The sequence below is a fragment of the Talpa occidentalis genome, unplaced genomic scaffold (assembly GCF_014898055.3).
Source record: "Talpa occidentalis isolate TD23 unplaced genomic scaffold, MPIMG_talOcc4v2.1, whole genome shotgun sequence".
Taxonomy (NCBI): domain Eukaryota; kingdom Metazoa; phylum Chordata; class Mammalia; order Eulipotyphla; family Talpidae; genus Talpa; species Talpa occidentalis.
The window spans coordinates 64,332,188-64,349,318 of record NW_026555331.1 but is presented as its reverse complement, the minus strand read 5'-3'; the positions used below and the strand labels follow the sequence as shown (position 1 = coordinate 64,349,318).

Below are 17,131 nucleotides of genomic sequence, written 5' to 3'. Positions count from 1 at the left end.
CTTTGATAGTTTTTCATAAAATTTATTTCATTGAAAATACACCTTAAAATATGTCCCTAAAACCTACCTTCTTCTGAGACATACCTACACACTCATTTTGATTTTAAATTTAGCTTCAGTTCTCATCAGTTATACATGTGCATCAGTTACAGAGTCAAATAGTTGCACTAGAATTGTTAGGGCAAAAAGAATGTCCTTAACAGAATTATTGCATAAAAGGTTCTGTAGGATGTCACACCAACTCTTAGAATCTTATAACTACCCTCAACTCTCTTGCTGTTAGTTTTTGTACCTAACAGTGTTCTAAATGGTGTATTTATTTAAACACATTTTGATTTCTCTCTTTGCAAGGTGATCATTATAATTAATCCCACTTCTAATCCCAGTACATATAATCACAAATTTCCTCCATTCATCCTTTCACCATTGTTATAACTTGGGCTATATCAACACACAATCGTGCATTGTTTTGAACTCAACCATTTCTTATAAAATACTTGCTTTCCTTGTATTGCCCAACTTTTTGTTTCCCCTAAAGTTAATAAAAATTTTGTTTAATTTGCTTTGTTTTTCTGCATTTATCATTAAGTTACTCTAAAGTATTTTCTTACTGTGAAAATGTCCTTTCAATCCATTATAATGTAGGTATTCATAAGTTTTACATTTGAGTCTTCAGACATGTTCTAATCTGCACTAGTGCGTGATGGGAACTTAAATGAATGGTCTTCACTATTTTGAGATTCTCTTTGTCTGTTTTCTGAGTTATACCTATGTCCTGGATCCCATGTTTCCTTCCTTTTTGCTTCATACACTTGTTTTGGTGAAATAGTCTGTCAGGTAGTTTCTGAAAAAGTAAGATTAAGTTTTTGAGTCCTTGTTTGTCTGAAATGGTCCTTAGTTAACCTGCACATTTGTTTGATAGTTTAGCTAGGTATATAATTCTAAGTTTAGCTAGCTATATAATTCTACGTTTTCCTTCAGAATTTGGAAGGCTGTGCCTGCTATGGTCTTTTAGGATCATATCTTTCATATGTGATCTTTTCTTAAAAAATTATGGAAACTTCTAAAACTATCTCATTGCCCCTACTGTTCCAAAATTTCATGGTGACATGCCTTCTTATAATTTGTTTTCATTTGTTGTCTGGGGGTAAATTAAATGTTCATTCTTGTTTCCTACATTGCTCAGGGAATATCCTGTTTCATGTATTTTCTCTTCTGGGTTCTTTTATTATTTGGATGTTGGACTTTCCAAACTGATTGTCCAATTGTCTTGTTTTTAATCTCTGTTATCTCTCCTTTACTTTCTGAGATGATCTTTTATCTTTATGCGCTGATTTGTCTAGTGAATTATTTATATTAGTATAGTTTTAACTTCAAAGAGTGCTTTACTATTTTCTAGTACCCTTTTATGATGTAGCCAATAGTTCTTTTTATATGTCTTTGGGGATATTTAAGACTCTTACTGATCACCTACTTTCATATTAAAGGATTTCTTTAGAAATAAACTGGGTTGTCTCTTATTTAGTAGGTACACATTAAAATCTGATTAGTAACTTTGTACAGATAGAATGAAATCTGTCTGTAAGTTATTCTGGGTCTTTTATTGAGGAACCTCCATTGTCACTATCTTTAGGTCTATCTTTAGTCTATTCATATTTCCTTGCCTATAGGGTATTAGCTTGAGGGTCTCATTCTGTAAATTTAAACTGCCAATGCTAAGACTTTTGGGAATTAAGTGGTACAGTTCAGGTTGTGTCTCAGTTTCTCTCATTATTGGCTAAGGATTAAGCTTTCCAGGGCACACTGAACTTGCCAGCGTCCCAAATTTTGTTTCTATATATTTCTCTTTTATATGTCTTTTATTTTACACAAAATTCACCTACTATCACATATTGGGGATCTAGGAGGAAATAGAGATAAATGACTATATTTACCCTCTACTATTTGCAGGAAGTTCCAACATTTTCCAAGAACCTTTGTCAGGCAATTGAAATTTTTGTAATATATTTACTATATTAGAATGAAGTCAGTCTCCACAAAATCTTAAATTTAGTATTACATGAACTCCTCAACTAAAATGTAATATAAATTTTAGGTCTATGTCTGTGTTTCTGCTTTCCCCCACTGTGCTTGGCATAGTGCTGAGGGAAAATTGGATGATAATGTATATATTTGTTGAATACGTGAATATGTGGGTAAGAATTATTTTATGATCAAAATGATGTGAAGGAAAGGAATAAGTACACACTCTTTCCTTTTTTTTTTTCAGCATGAGGCACCACATTAGATTTATTTGATACCTTTATTTATTGGATATCTCTTCAAAATCATCCTCAATTACACTATTTTAATATTTGTACTAAGTAATATCTTCAATGTAATGATTTTTGGGAATTAGATAAAATAAATTGCTTAACCACTTGAAATAATGAAGATTAAGGGTAGTGTATCCTCTTCCATCATTGCTACCACAAGTGGTGAAGTGGAATGTTTAAGGTCATGGGTTTTGCACTATTGCTAAGCTATGTGGACATTCACATTTCGAAAAGCAAATTGATATAAAAGATATGCAGGGAAAACATCTCATTACTATTCCTGCCCCATCCATCTTTTTTCCTACCATAAATAATTACTTTTATTTTTTTTTAGAGTTTCTATGCAAATATAAATACATATGAATGTATAGTCTTTCTTTCCCAAAAAGCAACATTTGCATTCCCTGTTTCACACCTTGCTTTTAATTTAAAAATACATTATGCAGATATTTTAGTAACATTAAGTGACTGCCATAAATGGCCTTTATTATTCATTGGAGAAATACCTATTCTTTTGGCCCATTTTTTTTTTTTAAAGATTTCTTTCTTTATTATTTATACAAGCACTGGGTACGGTCAGAAGCGCAGGAGGGTGAAAGAATTCACCAGAGCCAGAGCGGGGAGCAGAGCAGGCAGAAAGCACTGCTGCGGGGAGCAGCGGGCTCCGGTGGCCGGGGAGCAGCCGGGGATAGAACCAGCGCTGTAGAGGCTGCAGGCAGCTTTGCAACCCAGCACTCAAACGCTGCACCACCGGGGAGGCCCTCTTTTGGCCCATTTTTTTGACTGGGTGGTTTGTATTTTTGTTGTTGAGTTATATGAGTTCATTATATATTTTAGAAATTAAAATTGTTGGATGTCTGATGTGAAAATATCTTATCCCAGTACATAGGTTGACTTTTTGTTTTTGTGGCTTTTTTTCCTTAGCAGTACAAAACCTTTTTCGTTTGATGATGTTCTGTTTATTTTTGCTTTTGTTTCCCTTGCAACTGGAGTCTCAAATCCAAATACATCCCAGCACTTAATGACCACGAGTGTATCATCTGTGTTTTTTGTGTGTATTTTATGGTTTGGGTCTTCTATCCACATTTTTAAAGCATTTTGAAATAATTTTAAGGTATGAAGTTAGGTAATCATCTAGCTTCTTTTTTCTTTTCTTTTTTTTTTTGCCTGTTCAAGTTTCTTTTTTTTTCCTAAAGATTTATTTATTTTTATACAAGAGCTAGGGTACAGGCCATAGGCGCGGGAGGGTGAGAGGATTCACCAGAGACTGAGCAGGGAGCAGAACAGGCAGACTGACAAAATACACTGCTGAGGGGAGCAGCGGGCGAGACAGGAGAGGTCTGGCACACCAGGTGGGAATCTCCCTGACTGGCCAGGAATTAAACCCATGCTACAGAGGCTGCCCACAGCTTCACAGCACTGTTCTCAACCCACTGTGCCACTGGTGAGGCCCTATTCAGTTTCTTGATACCATTTGTTAAAGAAGCTTTCCTTGCTCCATTGTATGGTTAGGGCTTCTCTGTAAAAAAATAACTATCCATATTTGTGGGTTTATTTTTGGGATCTCTAGTCTATTCAATTAGTCTGTGTTTGTTCCAATGCTTTATATTGTTGGGATTAATATCACTATGCAGTATCATTTTAAGTCTGGGAATGTGCTTCCTCCATTTTTCTGTTTTTCTCTCAGGATTGCTTTGGATATTTGGGTCTTTTGTAGTTCATATAAATTTTAGAGTTTTTTTCCCCATTTCTTTGAAAAATTTTGTTGGGGCTTTTATAGGTCTAAGATTGAACCTGTAAATTGCTTTGGACAATATTATCATTTTAACAATGTTTATTCTTCTAATTCATGAACACCAAGGATATCTCTCCAATTCTTCACATCTTTTTAAATTTCCTTTGACAGTGTTTTATAATTTCATCTATAGATTCTCCACCTCCTTTTGTTAAGTTTACTACCAGGTAACGCATCTTTTTTAATTCAATTGTAAATGGGATTCTTTTTTCAATTTTTCCTTTCTCTAATTCATTGTTTGCATATAGAAATATAACAGATTTCTGTGTATGAATTTTATATTCAGCCACTTTATTGTATTTATTATTTCTCACAGTTTTTTAGTAGAATCTTTTGGATTCTCTATTACCATGTAACATACATACATGTTATGTATGTCTGCAAATAGTGATATTTTCACTAATCTTCCAAACTCCTTTTATGTATTTTTCTTGTCTAATTAATCTGGCTAGGCTTCCAATACTGTGTTGAACAGTAGACATGAAAGTGGACATCCTTGCACTGTTTCTGATCTTAGGGGAAGTGCTTTCAGTTTTTCACCATTGACTATGATGGTGGTTGTGGGTTTGTTATATATGGCCAGCCTTTATTATGTTGAGATATGTTTCTTTATTCCCATTTTAGTAAGAGTTTCTGTCATAGATGGTGTTGAATCTAGTCAAATGCTTTTTATTTTTAGCATCTATTGAAAATGATCTTGTGCTTTTTATCTTTCTTTTTGTTGTTGTGGAGAATGATACTGATTGATTTGCATATGTTGAATCCACCTTAAATCCCTGCAATGAATCTCACTTTGTCATGATGGATAATTCTCTTAATGTAATGTTGGATTCAATTTGACAAAATCTGGGTGGGTGTCATACATAATCACCATGTTGTGTAGGAGTCTCACAAGTACATAGAGGCCAAGATGGTAGTGACTAAGGTGCCCCAGCAGCACCTCAACAGTGGGAGGTTCAAGATAAGGCAAGAAAGTGGTGGAGGACTCCCATCCTGTGCAAGGCTGGCCCAGCCCCTGGGGGCCCGGCAGCCCAGGGCTCCTCAGCAACAGTGAGGATGAAGGTGGAGGCACAGCGAGAGTACTGGTGGATCTGAAAATCACCTGGAACAAGACCAAGCATGATGTGCCATTCCCCCTGGATAGCATAGGCTCTGAGTTAAAGCAGAAGAGTCAAATAGTTACAGGTCTCCTGCCTGCCATGTAGAAAGTCAAGTATAAAGGATGTCCCTGATGATAAGACAATGAGTGAAATAAAAATGACCAGTTGAGTCAATGTCATGGTGCTTGCCTTACAATAAATGACATTTTACTGCTAAACACATCCAAAGATCCTGCATGACAGGACCCAAGAGTCGAAGAACAAGGAGACTCTCTGCAGACAAAAACAACATAGCAAAGTGTTGGATAAAATAAAATCCGAAAATGTGTTGCCATCTGTTAAGGGTGCCCACAGCTCCTGCCCATCGTACCCTTATGCAGCACATACAAGAAGCCCAAAGGAAAAAGCTCACCTTTAAGTTCTAACAAGAGCAACTATGTATCAGCACTAAGGGGTAGACTGAGAAATTGCCCATGGATTCCATTAAAAATGTGGCCTGTGAAAAAATCTGCAAAGAGCTGATGAGACTCAACAACAACAAAGAAAATAATCCAGTCAAAAAATGGGCAGAAGAGCTTAAAAGAAACTTCTCTGAAGAGGAAGTGCAAATGGCCAACAGGCATATGAAAAAATGTTCAACATCACTTGTCATCAGGGAAATGCAAATCAAAACTACCATGAGATACCATCTTACACCAGTGAGAATGGCACATATTAAAAAAACTAGCAACAACAAATGTTGGCGAGGGTGTGGAGAAAAAGGAACTCTTCTGCACTGTTGGTGGGAGTGCAAACTGGTCCAACCACTGTGGAAAGCTGTGTGGAGATTTCTGGACCTACTAAACATAGAGCTTCCATATGACCCAGCAATTCCACTCCTAGGTATTTACCCAAAGGACACAGAAACATCAATTCCAAAGAACACCTGCACCCCTATGTTTATAGCAGCACTGTTTACAATAGCTAAGCTTTGGAAACAACCCAAATGCCCAAAAATAGATGACTGGATCAAGAAGATGTGGTACATATATACCATGGAATATTACTCAGCATTCAAAAAAGATAAACACATGCAATTTGCTGCAACATGGATGGCGCTGGAAGGGATCATGCTCAGCGAAATAAGCCAAAAAGAAAAAGAAAAATACCGGATGGTCTCACTCATAGCAGGAATCTAGAAAACTTAAATAATGGACCAGGAAAATGAAAAACTATAAGAAAGTGAAAATCAAAATCAACAAAAAACTATGAACCAGAGACACTTTTAGGGGGGCGGGGGCGGGAGGGGAGGGATTGGGGTCAGAATGGGGGGCGGCAATTGTATGGGGAATATAACAATAAAATTTATAAAAAAAAAAAAAAAAAAAAAAAATGTGGCCTGTGAAACTATCAAAGGACATGAGGACTACCACATGGTGGCTTTCGGTCCGGCCCCACGGAAGTTTTTTATTACTGAGTGTATTAGGTTCCAGCTGAACATGTGGATGCAATCAAAGACACTATGCTGGGGAAATTGCAGTATTTTTGAAAGCACTTTCACCTCTAGCCCAGGAGACTGACCCAAAGTGAAAGGCATTGCTGGGAGATGCCTGCAGTATACCTGGATTTCAGAGTTCTGGAAGTTGGTTTAAAATCTATATCCAATCTTAGGCGACGTGGTGACTGAAGTCAGAAGTAATGGGCTTTCACCATCAGCTTAATTTTAATTGAAAACCACTGGTTCCCTTTCTTTTTCTTTTTTTTCTTCCTTTTATTTTTTAAGATTTATTTATTTTTATACAAGAGCTGGGGTACAAGCCAGAGGTGTGGGAGGGTGAGAGGATTCACCAGAGACAGAGTGGGGAGCAGAACAGGCAGACGGACCAAAATACTGAGGGGAGCAGTGGGCACGACAGGAGAGGTCTGCCGCACCATGTGGGTATCTCCCTGGCCGGCTAGGAATCGAACCCATGCTGCAGAGGCTGCGCACAGCTTCACAGCACTGTGTTCAACCTGCCGCACCATGGGGGAGGCCCCTGGTTTCCTTGCTTGTAGTTGATTTCAAGCCATTTTTAAAGTTGATACAGTGGATATTAAAAAAAAAATCCAACAATTTGCCAACATTTTATTGAGGATTTTTTATCTATATTCATCAGCAATACTGATCTGCAGCTTTATTTTGTTTTGTTTTGTCCTTGTTTGGATTTGGGATCAGATATGGTTACCTCATTAAGTGTGCTTAGAAGCTTTCCCCCCTTTTCAATTTTTTCAAAGAGTTTGAGGATAGGTACTAGATCCTTTTTGAAAGTTTGATAGAATTCACTAGAGAAGTCATTTGGTCCTGAGCTTTTGTTCTTACTGAGAATTCTGATCACTCTTTCAATTTCTGCGCTTGTGATTGATTTGCTTGAACTGTCTATTTTATCCTGGCTCAGTTTTGGAAAATTGAATGATTCTAAAAATTTGTTTCTTCTAGGTTGTCCAATTTGCATGCAGACTTTAACAGTCTTTTATGATCCTTTGTATTTCTGCTGTATATGTATTAATTCTATCTGTATCTTTTCTGATTTTTTTTGGGGGGAGAGTGAGTTTCCCTTTTTTTACTGAGCCTAGCTAAGAGTTTAATACTTTTTTTATTCTTTTTTTTAAAATACCATTTTTTTAAGATTTATTTATTCATGCATACAAGAACCGGGGTACAGGCCAGATGTGCAGGAGGGTGAGAGGATTTACCAGAGACAGAGTGGGGAACAGAACAGGCAGACTGACTGAAATACACTGCTGAGGGGAGCAGCCAGCGAGACAGGAGAGGTCTGCCATGCCATGTGGGACTCTCACCGGCTGTGGGCTGGGATCCAACCCGCGCTGCAGAGGCTGCAGACAGCTTCACGGCACTGTGCTCAACCGCCTGCGCCACCAGGAGAGGACCCCTATCACTTTTTTTTATTCTTTCAAAGAATCAACTCTTGATTTTATCAATCTTTTGTATTTTTTTCAGTTGCCATCTTATTTCCACTGTAATTTCTACTATTCCTTTCCTTCTACTACATTTTGTTTTTGTTTGTTTCCTCCAGATATAAAATTATGATTCAGATTTTTCTAATTTATTGATGTAGGCCTGTGCTGTTACATGCTTCCCTCTTAATATCAATTTTAGTGTATTTCATAGGATCTGGCACCTAGTGTCGTCAATTGCATTCATCTCCAGATAGTTTTTTTATTCTTTGATTTCTTCTTTTACCCAAGAGTTAACTCAAAAGGATTTTGCTTAGTCTTCACATATTGGGATATTTTTTCTGGGTTTATTTTTGTGGTGGTTTCTAACTTTATGCCATTTTGAACATGAAAGATGCTTGGTGTAATTTCAGTTTTCATGTATTTTTTGAGGCTTGTTTTGTGTGTCAGCATAACACGTATCCTTGAGAATGTTGGGCATGCACTTGAGAAATATGTATACTCATTTCTTTCAGGATGGGAGAATCTGAAAGTATCTGTTAAGTATATTTGATTCAGGGGCCTCTCTGGTGGCGCAAGAGGTTAAGACACAGCACTATGAAGCTATTTGCAACCACGCAGCACAAGTTTGATCCCTGACCAGGGAGCTACCCACATGGCACAGCAGACCTCTCCTGTCTTGCCCGCTGCTCCCCTCAGCAGGGTATTTCAGTCAATCCACCTGTTCTGTTCCACACTCTGTCTCTGGTGAAACCTCTCATCCTCCCACCCCCCACACCTCTGGCTTGTACCCCAGTTTTTGTATGAATAAATGTTTATAAAAAAAGTATATTTGATTTAGTCCTCCATTTAAGGTCACTAGTTCATTCCTGTATTTCTCTCTTTTCTCCCATTTGCATCATTTACACATTCGTGTCTTCAATTTTCAAAATACTCTCTTGTTCCCGTTTGAAGCTATTTAATGTTTTCCATGTTTGTTTTAATTTCATTCAGCATCTCTTTTGTGTTGTTTTCATGTCTTCTATCTCTTTACTGAAGAACTCCTGCTGTTCCTGTATCTGACTTTTGAGATCCTCAATCTACCCTACTGTGTTTAATTATTCTTCTAGGACTTCATTGAATTTTTTTTATGCTTGTTATTCTAAAATCTCTGTTAGATCTTTGAAGTCTGTATCCTTTATATAGGTCTCTAGACTTCTGTTCTTCTCTTACAGTTTTCCCATGTTGTGTTCAGATGTTCCTTGCTTCCTAGCCATGTGCATTACCTTATTTCCTTTTATCTAGTTGGGGTGTTATATCTTTAGCTGGAGTTCTTAAACTCTGTCTCAGTCTTGGTGGGGAGGGAGGGCTATTCCAGGTGGACAGATTTAAGCTGCATCTCCTTCCCTTTCTCCAGAGCAAGTTCTGTTTACTATTTCACAGAGCCCAAACTGCAGAGACCCCTCCTCTGGCTGTTCTTCTCTGAGGTGGACAGCAGCTCTCTCCAATCTTCCAGCAGGCATGTAGGAGGAGGGTCTGCCATCTGCGCTGTTGGTAAACAGATACTCCAAGTCTCAGCTAAGAGTCCCAGTAGCAATGTGCATGTAGGTCTGCAATGGCCCCCTCACTAAAGAAACTCACTGAGCCCAGTTCATGCACCTCACTGTCTGTGTTCAGAGCCCAGCTTGTTCGACTAACTGCAATGGTCGCTGCTCTAGCAGCGACTCCCTTGCCTGTTCCATCATCCAGTGAAGCACCGACCTCAGTGTAAAATAACCATGTGTCCCTCCTGTGTCACCAGTGATGAACTGGGGAAATTTCCTATGAACAAAACTTAGTTTTTCTTAGTTGTGCTTAGGGGAGAGTTTCCTCAGACCCTCCCCCTGGCACTACATTGTGGGTGGAGTCCCCTATTTGATTGGTTTTAGACAAAAAAGCCAATTAGACATGCTTCAATTTGCCCTTTTACTGCTTTTTATTTCTTGTCTAAAAACTGTTATGATGTTATTTGCTTCATCGTTAGTCCTAACTTTTGTTTCTTCATTCTGAGTGGTTTTCTTTTTTCTTTTTTTTTTTTTTTAAGATTTATTTATTTGTTTATACAAGCACTGGGTACAGTCAGAAGCGCGGGAGGGTGAGAGAATTCACCAGAGCCAGAGCAGGGAGCAGAGCAGGCAGACGGACAAAGTACACTGCTGAGGGGAGCAGCGGGTGGCAGGAGAGGTCTGCGCGCCATGTGGGACCCTCACCCAGCGGTCGGGGATCGAACCAGCACTGCAGAGGCTGCAGGGGCAGCTTCGCAGCCCATCACTCAACCACTGCGCCACCGGGGAGGCCCCTGAGTGGTATTCTCTAACATTATTAACTATCATTCTTTGGCTTTGACACCATTTTATCCTATGACTCCTATTATTGGTTTGCATTGCTTGATATACCTTTGTTCTTGCTTTTTCAAAAAGTATGTTTTATACATTGAACTTTAACTTGGTGAGTTAAGCCATTTACATTTATTTGTGTGACAAATATGTTTTTTTTTTTTTTTAAAAAAAAAGCTTTATTTATTTATTTATACAAGCACTGGGTATAGTCAGAAGCACGGGAGGGTGAGAGGATTCACCAGAGCCAGAGCAGAGAACAGAACAGACAGACTGACGAAGCACACTGCTGAAGGAAGCAGCGGGTGAGTCAGGAGAGGTCTCCTGTGTCATGTGGGTCACCTCCCTGGCTGGGGATAGAACTTGTGCTGCAGTGGTTGCAGATAGCTTGATAGGTTGCATCTTAACCCCTTCTGCCACCAGGGAGGCCCTATGTATAATTTTCATAACCCCAGGCAATATCTGTGGGCCTACTTCTATGACCATGTTGACAGCTTATATGCTTTCTTCTCTCTTGCCTCCTCTCTCCTTCCCCAATTTCTGCCACCAGTATTTTTTTTTTTTTTTTGCTATTTATCTTTGTACTGTTAAATATGCTTTTATCTCTAATTTGTTAACCTTAAAAAAAAGTCTTGTGACACAGAACCTACAGATAAAGCAATCCTTGGATTCATCTCTCCCATCAGGGTAATTTTTAAGATCCAGAGAATTCCTTCTCTCCAAACTAAAAGAACACATTTGTTTCCTTCAGATATAGCATTCTGTTTCTCCAGGCTGTCATACCTTTTTCTCTCTCCAAGTGAAGTGGATTCAGGAGGCTTCTTTGCTTGTCCTGTATCCCCGATTCCACTCTCGGAGGGAATTCTTATCTTTAGGCCAGTTTTTGGCCACTCTGAGATCCACCATGGTTAGGTCTTCAGTACTTTTGATTCCTTCCTTTCGTATCATCTCTTGTAAGTTCAGCTCGGTTTATTTCAGCCCTGTTTGCAGGGTTTCTTCAACTTTTGTACTTCACAATGGGTATCTGTTTTTCAGATATCCATTTTTTGTCATGTCTTTCTGGGATCTGCCACTGATGGGACCCTCAGTCCTCTCCTGAGTGTCCCCTACTGGCCTACAGAGACAAAAAGTTGTGTCTAGTCATTCACCACTGCATAATATGGAGTTTGTAACTTTTTGTCTTCTAGTGTCACTGATCATGGAGTTTATAAGTTTCCCCCACCTCTGTTTTCTTTGTCACTCTCTATGCTTCCAGGAGAAAGGAAACTTCTTAAATCTAAGTTATGACCTTGTTCATCCTGAAAGTAAATTCTAGACTTTAATGCCTTTAATGGGTGATTCTCATGTAGCTCAGACAGTCTGTTAATGAGGTTTTTGGCATAGTTAGAACCCATTTTAATGCATTTGGTGGGACAAACTGATCTATTTAAATTTTTTCGATTCACTGTATCTTAAACTTGCCAACATGGACTCCTGTTGCTACAATAAACAGAGGAGGGAATTATTTATCGGTATGTGGCTCCTTTGTTCTCCAAGTTGGACAAGAGCTAGCAACACTGTGCCAACATCTTACATAGTCATGGAAGTCTTGCTTCCTGCAAGAATAGTTCTATACCACGATCTCGTTTTCTCAACACCTACCCTCAATCACTCTTAACAGAAAAAACCGAAGTTCACAGATGTGAACTTGCACAGTCTCTCCTTTTCCTAATTGAAAACTTATCTATATTGGCAGGGGTCACATCCTCTTTCCACACATCCCAGCAAGAGATGTCCTTTCTCTCTAGGTCCATCTCCTAGCCTACATACCACTTTTCATCTCTTCTACAAGTTTTTAAATTTTATTATCCTGTCTCTTCTTGCTTCTTTCACGGATAAACTTAAGTTCTTTATTCTTAATCTAAACCAAAACAAAAAATCCAAAAACATTTCCATGTTTCTTAACCTCTTGTAAGGTTTCTGCTTCCCCCTCTTTCTTTTATATTCCAAGCACAGCTTCTATCAAGCCACTGATCTGTCTGACTCACTGTAATAGTGTTGCCCTCCACCATGGCTGAAGCTGTTTTGCTGAATGGTACTCAGTGTTGTTTAATAATGAGACACACTCTCCTTGCCTTTATTTATTATGTACATATATATTTTTTTCATCATTGTCCAGTTTTTTTTTTAAAGATTTATTTATTTATGCATACAAGAACTGCGGAATAGGCCAGAGCTGTGGGGGGTGAGAGGATTCACCAGAGACAGAGTAGGGAACAGAACAGGCAGGCAGACTGAAATACACTGCTGAGGGGCACAGAGTGTCAGTCAGGAGAGGTCTGCCTTGCCATGTAGGTTGCTCTCTGGCTGGCCAGGGATCGAACTCGTGCTGCAGAGGCTGCAGATTGCTTCACAGTGTGGTGCTTAACCCCTTGCACCACTAGTGAGTCCCTCATTGTCCAGTTTTGACCAGTGTTTGCTTTCCCCCCTCCTTAGGTGTAGTCCCCATAGTTTCCTTCACTAAGGCACCCGTGCACCATCAACTCAGTCCCCTGTGCTCCTCCCTACCTCCCTCTGCAGGATGTCTCTGGTTGATAATTGTCTGTTTTTGTTTTGTTGTGTTTTGTATTATTTTTTTCCCCTGATGTGTTACTTGGTTCCCCTATATTCCTCCTGTAAGTGAAACTATCCACTATTTTTCTTTTTCCTTCTGACTTATTTCACTGAGCATAATTCCTTCTAGCTCCATCCAATGGTTGCTAATTTCAAGGTGAGAAGTGCAAACTGGTCTCCTCACCTTGAAAATAGCAACCATTGTATGTATCAGCAAGCATGGCCTAGAGCTCTAGAGTGACAGTCTGGTTCTGCTTCTCTGTTCTACCTCACCCAAAGGTTACATTTTATTACTCCTCAAGGTTATCATTTCCCCCTCAAGTCACATCATCTTTCTTGTTTTTGTTATCTATTTTTGAGTAAAGTAACAGGTAAAGAGCCAGTTTAGAGGTCTTTTAGCAAAAATCTTCTATTCATGCGTGTACAAGTTTGTAGTGGCAGGAAGGGCATAGAGCAGGTTATCTATGATCTGAGCAGATCCGGCGGGTAAAGGAGGAGTCCTGGAACCCTTGGTGGCTTTCTCAAGCTTTTATTGAGCTGTACACATAGCATGGCAACCAGGTACACGGCAGGCAGGGTGCGGGGGGCGGGGGCGCCAGGTGGCCTCCAACCCCCAGCAAGTCTTCACTCTTTGGCCTTTCTAGCCATCTTTCTCCTCTTCTCTCTCCTGCTTCTGCTTCTCCTGGTGACCAACTCAATACTACTCTGTAGGGGCAGGAATGGCCACGGAGCAGGTTTTCTGATCCAGCAGACCCGGTAAAGGAGGAGTCCTGGAGCCCTCAGTGGCTTTTGCAGGCTTTCATTGGGATTTACCAGGTACATGGCAGGCAGGGGCTCTGGGGGGCCTGAGAAGGCCTGCCAGCCTCACAGGCCCCAGCAAATCTTCACTCTGTCTGGGCTCTCTGGTGATCTCTGCTGCTCTCGTGGTTCTGTTATAGAGCAACCCCGATATTAAACGGGTTCCTGGCTGTGGGTCCTCACCCGCGCGCTTTAAAGGGACTTATGAATACTCTACTACAGACACACACAAAAGGGTTAATAAAAGGTTTATTTACAAGAGAAAAAGAAATAATGAAAATGTACAACTCAGGGAGAAAATAGGGAAATAAAGTCTTTAATGCGTCCTACCCGATCCGGACAGCTGCGAGCGGGCGGAGAGCCAAAATGGTGATTCCCCCAAAGCCCACGTGTCTGCCTTTTATATCCACCTGGCTGCTTAACCCCACCCTCAGGTCCCAGCCACCTTCCCTTTGGTGGTGATGGGATTTGGAGTTCCCAGTGTCTTTGACTTTGACCTAGGGTGGGGGTGGAGTCCACAAAGCCTATATGGAATTAGCTTTGGGACATCCTTTTCCCCCCTAACAGTTCTTCATGCATCTCTTCTTCTGCTGGCGTCCTGTGATGCCGCCGTTAAAAGCCCAGTCTTAACCCAGGTGAATCCCATCTATATATGCCCACACCCTACTCCAGGTGCCCGCCATCAGGCATGCATTCCAGACCACAGGGATCCAAGGGCAGAAAAGCCTGATACTTTCTACCTTACCCTACATCCTCCCATGGCTCATAGAAGTAAACAAGATAGTTTGAAACAATGTAACAACTGAGGAGACCACATCAGGCAGGGCAATCCTGATGGGGGGGGGTGCAGAAAAGCCTGAAAAACCATTTACCCTACAACCCCCCCCTCAGGGTTTTCTGCCATACAATCTACATATTTACAATTTTCCCTTAACAAACACAAACAATGCATCCATAGCCCACAAAAGAAAATACAACTGAATAATGAAACAATATAACAGAACATAAATAATTCCAGGCAGGGCACCAACCTAGTGGCAAAAGACAATTATTGGCACCAGCAGATGATCCACCACTTCTGCTGCCCAAGGCACTGCTCATGCTAAGAGGGAACCATCCGGCTGTGGTCTAGGCCACAAGCCACACACAGCATCCACCCCTAGGATGCACTCACTCTTGGATTTGAGATTCTGTACTTTGGGGGTAATCGCCCAATCCTCAGGGTTTTCTGTCTGTGGTGGCTCCAACACTAGCTTTCGTAGCCACCAGTGCCACATGCAGACCCCTGCACTCAGGCCAACACATTGCACATGCACATGGGTCAGGGATCCGTGGATACAAGCTCCAAGTGCGGCCTCTCTTGGGACCCCTGTTTGGCTGTGGGCTCCACCACAAGTCTCGTTACCCACCCGTCCCCCAAGGATGGGTTCCTCGGGTTCCTCAGCTTCTCACCCTCACTCAACCGTGAGCAGGGCATCACCCACAGGTGATTTTAAGAGACTCGCTGGCCTTCCTTAGCATACTTAGGCTGCTTAACAGCCCCTCAGGGCTTCCCAATCTCAGCACCAGCTTTTGCCTTTCTAAGTTGGCTTTTTTCCTCTGCCTAGCTGCTGGGCAGTACACAGGCTGCTTTTGGCCATCAAGGCCCAGTGGCCACCCCCAGATTCCCATCTCCTGGGGTGTACAAACAATACCATCCTCCCCCAGGGTCCCCAAAACATTACCCTGAAAAAGTTCATCCACCTTTGGCGGGATTGTCAGTCCAAGTCCATCAGTCTTTTCCTGCATCAGCACTGGCGAGCTCCGAATCATGGTCCTCTCTTCCCCGACGATTCTGCTGCCTCAGGAGTCCTCAGCTGGTCCTCTCAGGCCGTCTCCTCCTCCACATGAGGTCTCGTCCCGCAGCTCCTGGACCTTGTCCACATCCTGTGCTCCTGCGGGGTTATTAGCACTTTCTACAGTTTCTGGACCTTGGTCATGTCCTGTGCTGCCATGGCACGTCCAGCGTTGTCACAGGCAAACACAGTCTGCTTCTCCTCAGTCCCACCTGACATCTTCGGAGGGTTCCATACCCATCTGCATCGGATCATCCTGCCAACTTATGCCAATTGTAGGGGCAGGAAAGGCACAGAGCAGGTTATCTATGATCCGAATAGACCCGCAGATAAAGGAGGAGTCCTGGAACCCTTGGTAGCTTTCTCAGGCTTTTATTGAGCTTTACATGTAGCATGGTGCAGGGTAAGGAAAAATGTCAGGCTTTTCTGCCCTCCCGCCATCAGGATAGATGATGGATCCTTGCGGTCCTGAATGCATGCCTGATGGCGGGCACCTGGAATAGGGTGTGGGCATAGGTAGATGGGATTCACCTGGGCTAAGACTTGCTTTTTTAAGGGCGGTGTTACAGGGACGACAGCAGAAGCAGTAGAAGCCGAGCAGAAGCTGAAAGAGAAGCCAAGAAGCCGAGAACAAACAGAAGCAGAAGCAGAGAACGCCAGAGAGCCCAGATAGAGTGAAGACTTGCTGGGGGCTGGGAGGCCTGCCAGCCTCCCGGCCCCCCAGCACCCCTGCCTGCCATATGCTAGGTGAACCCCAATAAAAGACCCCAATAAAAAACCACTCTGCATGGGATCCTAGAAAACCTGCTCAGTGGCCATTCCTGCTCCCTACACATGGCAACGAGGTACACGGCAGGCAGGGTACAGGAGTCCAGGAGGCTGTGAGGCCTCCAAGCCCCCAGCAAGTCTTCACTCTTTGGCTTCTCTGGCCTTCTTTCTTCCCTTCTCTCTCCTGCTTCTCCTGGTGACTAACTCAATACTCCTCCCATGGCCCACCCACATAAGTAAATAAGATAGTTTACAACAATGTAACAACTGAGGGTGCCCCATCAGGCAGGGCAATCCTGATGGTGGGAGGGCAGAAAAGCCTGAAAAACCATTTCCCCTACAAAGTTCAAAATCATTTATTATTCCTTTAGAAATAAATTTGCCTTAATTTGTGAAATTTATGTGTGAAGTCCATTGCAAACAAAAAGTTTGGGGAGGAAGAGTAGGAGAAAGGGTCATCATTTTCAAAGAAGCTTTTGTTTATTGGGGATGGGAGCAGGTAAACTTAATAATTTAAGTTTAGGTGGTTGGTGTGCCTCATGTTATTTGAATTTATAGAAAATTTGGGCATTTTATAATTCAGTTCTATTTTAGACAGATTGGTTTTTAGACAGATTGGTTTTATCACTACAGCTCTCCC

General features: G+C 41.3%; 1 pseudogene; it reads left to right on the top strand.

Annotated features, from left to right (window-relative positions):
* Window positions 1-5,020: 5,020 nt before the first annotated feature.
* LOC119249816 (ubiquitin domain-containing protein UBFD1-like) lies at window positions 5,021-6,738 on the top strand (annotated as a pseudogene).
* Window positions 6,739-17,131: the final 10,393 nt, after the last annotated feature.